General features: G+C 33.9%; 2 pseudogenes; both read right to left on the bottom strand.

Moving 5' to 3' along the window:
- Positions 1-849: 849 nt before the first annotated feature.
- On the bottom strand, positions 850-1,475 carry LOC149543178 (glycine dehydrogenase (decarboxylating), mitochondrial pseudogene; annotated as a pseudogene).
- Positions 1,476-1,479: 4 nt separating this feature from the next.
- Positions 1,480-5,489, bottom strand: LOC149543177 (glycine dehydrogenase (decarboxylating), mitochondrial pseudogene; annotated as a pseudogene).
- Between the last annotated feature and the right edge of the window lie 2,709 nt (positions 5,490-8,198).

Genomic DNA, 8,198 nt, shown 5'->3' with positions numbered 1-8,198 from the left:
CGAAGGCACTTTTGCAAGACACAGATCACAAGAGGGCTAAAATGTGGAGGTGAAAGATCTGCATAATTTTTAATGAGTAAGTTATTAATCAAAAATAAAAGAGTAAATGAACAGACAAGAAACTTTATTATACAGGCCCAACTAAAAATTTTCACTTTTCAAAATGAAATTGTGGTTGGTGTCAGACATCTGTTTTCCATAATTCATTGTGCATCAGCAACTACTCATCAAATGCTAAGAAAACCATGTAGTGTTTGGAACTAGGTTGTTATTTTCTTCAAGTCAAAGGGATGAAATCATTTGAAAGAAAAAATATTTTTTTTAATAAAAATATAAATAGTGCTACATTTAAACCCAAGACAGACAAGTCATTCTATGATTCTAGATATTTTCCCATAAAAGAAACGGACAGACATGAAATGGACTGTCCACTCTAATTTGTGCAAGCTCCCTTGATAGTGCATTTGAAATATCTGTAGTTAACTCCAAAATTAAGTTGTGGGATCATATCAATGGTTGTTAGTCAAAATTTTCTCTTGAATAGGGTTGTGAGGATATTTTGTCATCATTTGGTTCCTAATTTACTCAAGAATTGGGTCTGATAATATTGTCTTACAAATTGTTTATTTTACAATGGAGTTGTATCTTCTATTTTATTCCTGACTAATAGAAGTTTATCTGACCCTGAGATGATCAAATCCACTTGATAAATGTTAATCTCTCTTTAAGTTTTGCACTATTTTCTATATTAGGAATAAGTCAATTCTTGAACTATCTACAACTATTGATTGCCTTGTGTTTCTTTTTATTCCTGTCAGAGCCTTCATTCAACTCTATCTACCCTGCTTGTCATTCCAAAACATAAGGATTTATAATTTTTTCTCTATACGCATTATCTGCCATCAAACTAGTATGTTTAATGTCCATTTTCCCATTCTCAATTTCCGTAATCTCCCTTTTTATTGATATTGGTAGAATCATGGTTGAGCCCCATGGTGTTGTTGATATCATATCAAGTGGTTGTGGATTCCCTTCAAGAGTAGTAATTCCATTTATTGGTACCAGAGGTTGTGATGGTAAAAATGGTGCCAAATGCTTGTTTACTCCTATAGGCCCCATACCAGAATGTAGAATGTAGAATGTCTTCTAAAGATTGAGATGGCATACATCCACTCCAATTCAACTCGAACTAGTTAATCCAACCTGCACATTCATGTTTGCACCATCCATGTACACTTGACTATCATTGTCATGAATGATTTAACATATCTTATTTAATACCCTCCTCATACACACCAAGCATTGAAGGATAGGTAATCATAAGTGCTACAAGGTTTCCTTATTTTCCTCTACATCCTTCATTTTCTTTAGCAACAGTTCAAACAACAACAATTTTCATTCCACACATTGTAGCACTTGCAGGATTCATTCCATGAGTTGAGACAGTAATGATAGAAGTTTTGATGCCCATCTCCCCTTGCTTAACGATAAGCATATAACCTTTACAATATCAAGGAATGGAGCATCCTCAACATTAATAGTGCCTAATTTCGTTAATCCACTAATAAATGCTCCCGCCAAACCATGAACACATTCTACATTTTTTTTCAATCCTGCCAGACCATGATAGATTGCATACATAGAAGATATATTGTAATTAATGCCTGTATCATGTAGATATTTCTAGTGGCATTATCTTGCTTGATGTGTTGCTCCCTTGTCTACATTTCCATCCTTAGCATAGGATTCCTATGGGAATCCACATTAACTCCAATAATCCTACCAGGCATCATTCATTTTTACTCTTAAGATGTAACCAAGCAATATAAATGAGGGGCCCCCATAGTCCAAGGGGACACCAAATCTTTGAGAAGACCCAAAGATGATATCCACCCCAAATTCCTCAGGAGGCTTCAGTATTTTTAGTGTAGAAAAATCAGAGGCCATGACAACCTTCACACCATTAGCATGAACATTCTTAACAAAATAAGAGTAATCAATAACTTCCCTCTCTATCCTAGGGTGTTGAACAAGCACCCCACAAACATCCTTGGAACTATAATCAAAGTACTTTAGATCAGATTTCATGACATTCAACCCCAACCAACCTACCCTTATATGGCACACATCAAATGTCTAAGGATGAGAGTTACTAAAAATGATAGAAGTCTTCTTATTATCTTTGGTTATATCATTACATATCACAATAGCCTCAAAACTAGTAGTGGCCTCGTCCAAAAGAAAATCATTTGACACGGGAGCCCGGTAAGATCTAATATCATGTTCTAGTGATTCAAAAAAGATTCTAGTACATCATGGAAACCATGTTAGGAGGGGACAAGGGATGATGATGGAGCTGAAACCTACGATAAATTATACTCTATTAAAAGTATTAACTTATTACAAATAGGGATGCACTTGCATTTAGACACAATGCCTAGAGCTCACTGCTCAATTAAAAAAATGTCTTACTGCCTTACATATATGGAGAACAACTCATAGTTCACAAAGTGCTTGATATCATCCTCTTCATGCATGTTCAATTTCATTGAAGCTCATTGGATTCCACTCATTCCTGTTTACAAGATCATCGATGTATGGCTTGCATCCACACACACACCACACACACTTCAGTCATAAAAGATCACATTCATTCATATAATTCATCAACCTTGTAGAAGAAAACAAGGAAATGATTAGAAATATGAAAACATCAGGCAAATAAATAAATTACAACCTTTATCTAATGGCTTCAGTAGAGACTTGAAGCAGGTCATCTCCAAACCAATCTAAGTTCTCTTTATAGAATTCAATTGGGAGACTATCTGCTACTGGGGTCTTTTCATCATTCAGCTTTTGAATTGCATTTACTGTTTCTTATTCTGATACAGTTTAAATATTAATTATTTCTGCAATATCATCTGTAATCTTACTATGAATTATATTTTTTCTTAGATCTCTTGCACTATGTCCTTGAAATGAGAAAAGTATCTTATAGAATAGAGAAAGTTCTTCTCTATCTCTTTAAGATCACTTAGCAATTTATTATCAGCTCATATATGGTCAACTTGTTCTTAGACATTCTTAACTTTCATACATCTAAAGAAGAGTTTTGGACTCTTATCGCCATTGTTAAGTCAATTATTGTTAACTTCCTATAGATTTGTCCTCCCTACTCTCAACCATGTTAAAGTCAGCTCCTACAATCCAAGGGATGTATTGAAGCCCATATATCCATTTCCATAGCTTATTTCTCTCGTAATGTGCAATGGGAGCATAAATTGAGCACCACACAAATTTTTTATTGTCTTCTTCAATAACAATCTAGACAACCCTGATGTAAGGAGAGATTTAATGTCCGATTGCAAATGGTACCCATTTGTTTGATGTTTTCATATTGAAAAGGTGTGAGTGGTGGTGTAGGTAAGATTTGAACCTCATAATTATAATTTACACATTTAAAATCAACACACTAAAAGAATTTTAAATTAACTACTACCAAAGTAATATATAGATTTTTCAAGGTAAGGTGAAACAAAATGTACCTGATAGGAAGGTCCCTCAGCTTTAGTAAGTGAACCATGTGCGAGTGCTTCTACTAAAAGACATCGATTAACAAAGTGGTAATTTAGGTACGATTCCAATTCATCCAAATTTGTGTCCAAGACACTCGGATAGTTGAAAGAGCGTTGGGATGCAATGTCTACTGATTTGACTTCAATGCCAACTTCCATATTCATCCACTGCATTTACACGACCTCCCACCAGATGTGCTCCAATCAAAGCCTCCAAACAAAGCCTCCTAAAAACAAAAGAGAAAGAAACTATGTCAATTTCCATACATAAGAAAAACATGGACACTTGCAGAAACCAAATTAGTATTTACTTGAAAGATTGAAGGTTGTTCCTCATTAACATGTTCCCCATTTTTTTCAACCAGATCTTATAAAAAAAAGTGGTCCTCTCAGATTATACAGGTAAGCAAACAAGCAACAAACCAATTTTGGAGGAAAGCCAACTCAAGCAAAGTTCAACTAGAATGTGGATTAGTTGCACAAATTTGTGTCTACAATATTAATCATATCCACATTTCCGACCACAGTGGAAAAATAAATAAAAGGATTAGGAAGAGGTTGAATACAATTAAATGCTAAAATCCATTGAATCAAATAGAATGGCACATTTAATGAAATGGTTGAAGGGTGTATAAGAGAAGTTGAAAGAAGTGCAAAGTATGCACTTTTATCCTCTACAACACTATAGTAACCTAGGACAATGCCTCCAATCGGATAGAAAATAAATCAATGTTTGATAATGGCTACATGGACCATAGTGGACAACAATCACAAGTGCATGAGCTCAGATAGGAAGTTCAAATGGGTCAATCATTGAGTTGGATTGTATCAGGCAGAATGAGTACTCCAGTATGCAGATCAGTGAACAAAGGAGAAATTTTTAGACTTTCCCTTAGCTTCCATGGCTAGCCGTACCTCATCCAGGGTGGCATCACTCCATTCCAGGGTTGGCATTAGGTTTGGAGGACACATTCAGCATGGATCAGAACTACAGGGTGGACTAGAATATTTATAATCATTTAGCAATATCAGCTTAGGCACATAGAAGTTAATTTGTATGCAGATTAAATTAAAACTTTGTGAACATGGACAGTCAATGATGCAGATTTTTTTTGCTGTCTCTTTATCCCCTAGGCCTTTTGTGGTGATTCCCGTGGTGGATTCTTTCTAGCATAAGCTCTTCTCTTTGTATTTAACTTTTGGCAAATTAGTCTTTTAACTGTTGAATTGGCCTAGTGGGTCATCATATATTGTAACCTGGTCTTTTAGTAATGTATTTCCATTTTTCCTTGTCTTTTTTTCTACAAAAAAAGCATCAAAGCTTAGTTACAAGACTCGAGCTGGCACTCAAACTCAAAATATTGATAAAACAATGAAATAAAAATATTTTATAAGAAATTGAGTCTTTTACTATGCAACCCTCATATAACCAACTTTAAAGACATAATAAAATAATCAAATAGAAGCTACATTGAATTAGTACCAAAGAAGATTTGAGTTTCAGGAAACAACATTTTCCTATATATACTCTCGCGAGTGTTCAGGTATAAAAGCTCATGGAGTATAAAATCCATGCCATTAAAACAAAAAGCAGAAGTATCCTTAAATGGCAGATTAGAGTTGTAAAGGTGCCTTTTAGTGTCTTAGCCTTTTGGCTCTAGTTTTTAAATTTTTTTCCTGTCTCCTGCTCATTTTTCCTAGCTGAATCTTACTATCAAGACTCAGAAAGTCTGCTCATAACCCAAACTCTAATATAATTGCATCAGAGTTATGATTACCATAATACCTGCTTGGTGTGCCACCAACAATATTTACTCTTCCCTTCAACATGGAAACCTGGATATATTTTTCTGTATGACCTGAGAATGTCACGTACTGCATTAGTTGAGTACTTACAAGCTTTGAAATGCCCATTGCTAACTTTTTTAGAGTCCACATGATTATTACAAGGGCTACTGGTGGCCATGTGTATTTAGCTTTTCCCCACTCCTTTAACTTGCCACTGTCGAACACCACCCATGCAATCCAAGTAAAGGAACCTCCCAAAATCAGTGTGAGGAGAGAGGGAAAAAAAATTTCAATCCAAAAAGCATTTTTATTCCTAGAGAAATCATTGGCCCAAGCACTGACTGAGGATTCAAGTGTTACACAAAAGAAAACAATCCAGAAGAAAACCCTTACACAACTCTAGCTCCTTCGCACACTCAAACATCAATGAAATCAAAAATGTTTTTTCATATTGAAGTTAAGCCTGTGTTGGTCGAAATTTTGACCAACACGGGCTTAGATTTTTAAAAAGAGGATTTTTTCCTTCTCCAATCCGACCAACGTAAACCTTTTTAATTGATGGTCAAAATTTTTGGTTGAAAAATAAGGTCAAATGTAGTAGTGAATTTATACTAACTTAATCACTTCCAAGCACAACTTCAAAATAGATTGTTTGTTCTACTCACTTTTCTCCAAATACAAACAAGATTAAAATGAGCTAAAGATAACTATACAAATTGTAGTAACAACTTCTAATTTATAACACCTCAATTTTTTTCAAACATGGCTTTGAAACAAATTGTTTCTTCTATTCACCTCTCTTTTAAACCTATACAACAAATCAAAAGTATGCTCACACAACTTCTATTGATCTTTCTTGCATATAAAAAGATTATATTTACAATGAAAGGTGCTCCCTTATATAGGAAAAAGAGTGAGAGCAAGGAGCCAAAAAAAAGGTGGGAAAAACTCAACCACATGATTAAGTAAAAAAGAAAAGAATACTAATTCAATTACATGGCTTAAGGCATGTGTAATTTGATTGCATGCAAGTCAATTACATGTAACATGTCTTTTGAAACTACAAGCAAAATATTAAAAACACACTTTAAACTAAATAAAGAAAATATTGAAACTACCCAATCAATCATGTTGATTGTTAGCAAAGGCCTTGTACTTTGTGATGTAGCTATGGATGATTTTTGGATCAGGAGTTCTTCTATTTTATGTTGCTACACTCACTTTGATAATTGTGGCATTGCATCTTTTATTGGCCTCCTAATTCTCTTTGGTGAATTACCATAGGTGTTATTTGAAAACTAGACATAGTCAAGTTTCTTCTCACTCCACAGTTGTTGTGATTTCCCATTTATCAAATTTGCATAGTCTGGGATTTTTTATGCTTTAGACACCTTCTCAATGATGTCCAAATGTAAACTTAGAACAACTTTCCCATCAACATCCTTAACTAATATTTTTCTTTAATCAAAGTGATTGGCACATTCCCACACAAACTCAGGTTCTAGGGAAATAATTGGGAAAGTGGAGACCAAATTAATATCATTTCTTTTGATTCAAAGCATGTCTTCTTGATAAGATGTCTCTATTCTTTGAAGAAATTCTGAAATGTCTTGACTTGAAGAGTTTGCTACAATAAGGAAATTCCAATGGGATTGAATCCATGAGGCTTTCAAAATTTGGACAATAATGAAAAATCCATGAAGAATAATTCTTTTTTATATGATTTAGATACTTTTTGGACACTTAGATAGGCTAGAAAGGACACCGACAACTTCTTTTTTGAGCAAAAAAATGATAAAAATCAATTTTTTAGGTGTAAGTGGATTGCATATGGAAAAAAATGTTCATTGTCCATAAACAAATGGAAAACAAAGAGAAAAGGAGTGCATCAAATATGTAATGAGAAAAATAAATTCAAACAAACCCAAAACTTACTTGCAGAGAAAACAGAAAAACTTAGAGCAAAGAAGAAGTTTGGGTGAAACTCTCTTCTCCAATTAGGTTTTTCAAATGCATTTGCACATAGCATTCAAAAGATTTCAAATGTCTTTCACTTGGACCTCAAATCACACTTTTCCATCTCTATTACACATTTAAATAATGTGAAAATGAGTTCCTCAAGTGAAAATCACACTTTTCATTCTCCATTACACATTTCATTTTGAGTTTCTTGTGCAAATTGGACTTTTCTAGCTCTTTTGCATATTGAGTTTGGACACCTAGGTGCAAATCACAATTTTTGGAGGCATTTTTATATTGAAAAATAAGAGCATGAGCTTTGGTCACACTTTTCTAGCCTATTTGCATATTTCAAAATGTGTAAATGGAAAACTTGTAAGGCAAATCAAGCTTTTTGAGTTGCATTACATGTTGCACTTGGGTGCCTATAGAGGAAAAACCTACTTTTTGGAAGCATTTACACATTGTAATTTTCCAACTAAAGAGTGATTACATATTATATCTACATGCAAATGGGAAATTTGTGGTTTTCAAAATGGAATACATATTTAAAGTATCATGCAACAACTACCTAGCCAAGTAGTTTCAGGGAAAATAAGTTGTTTCATCAAGCCAATCATGGTTTTGAGAGTGAAATAACATCAAATATTGAACAAATGTAATATGTAAAATGTAGTTGGCCTCAAAAAGTGTGATTTGCCTCTTGAAATGGAGTAGAACAAGCTAAATCAAACTTTTCATGTGCAAATGCATATTAAAATCAATGCAAATCACACTTTTCAAGTACAATTACAAATTCTATCAAATGCATATGTAAATGACCTATAAAAACTTATTCTTTTCAATCAACTTCTACTTTGCACATGTCTAATTGAT

This window comes from Cupressus sempervirens, chromosome 8 (assembly GCF_028749045.1).
Source record: "Cupressus sempervirens isolate cs-2001-9-10 chromosome 8, ASM2874904v1, whole genome shotgun sequence".
In the NCBI taxonomy this organism is placed as follows: Eukaryota; Viridiplantae; Streptophyta; class Pinopsida; order Cupressales; family Cupressaceae; genus Cupressus; species Cupressus sempervirens.
This window is presented reverse-complemented; position numbering and strand designations above follow the sequence as displayed.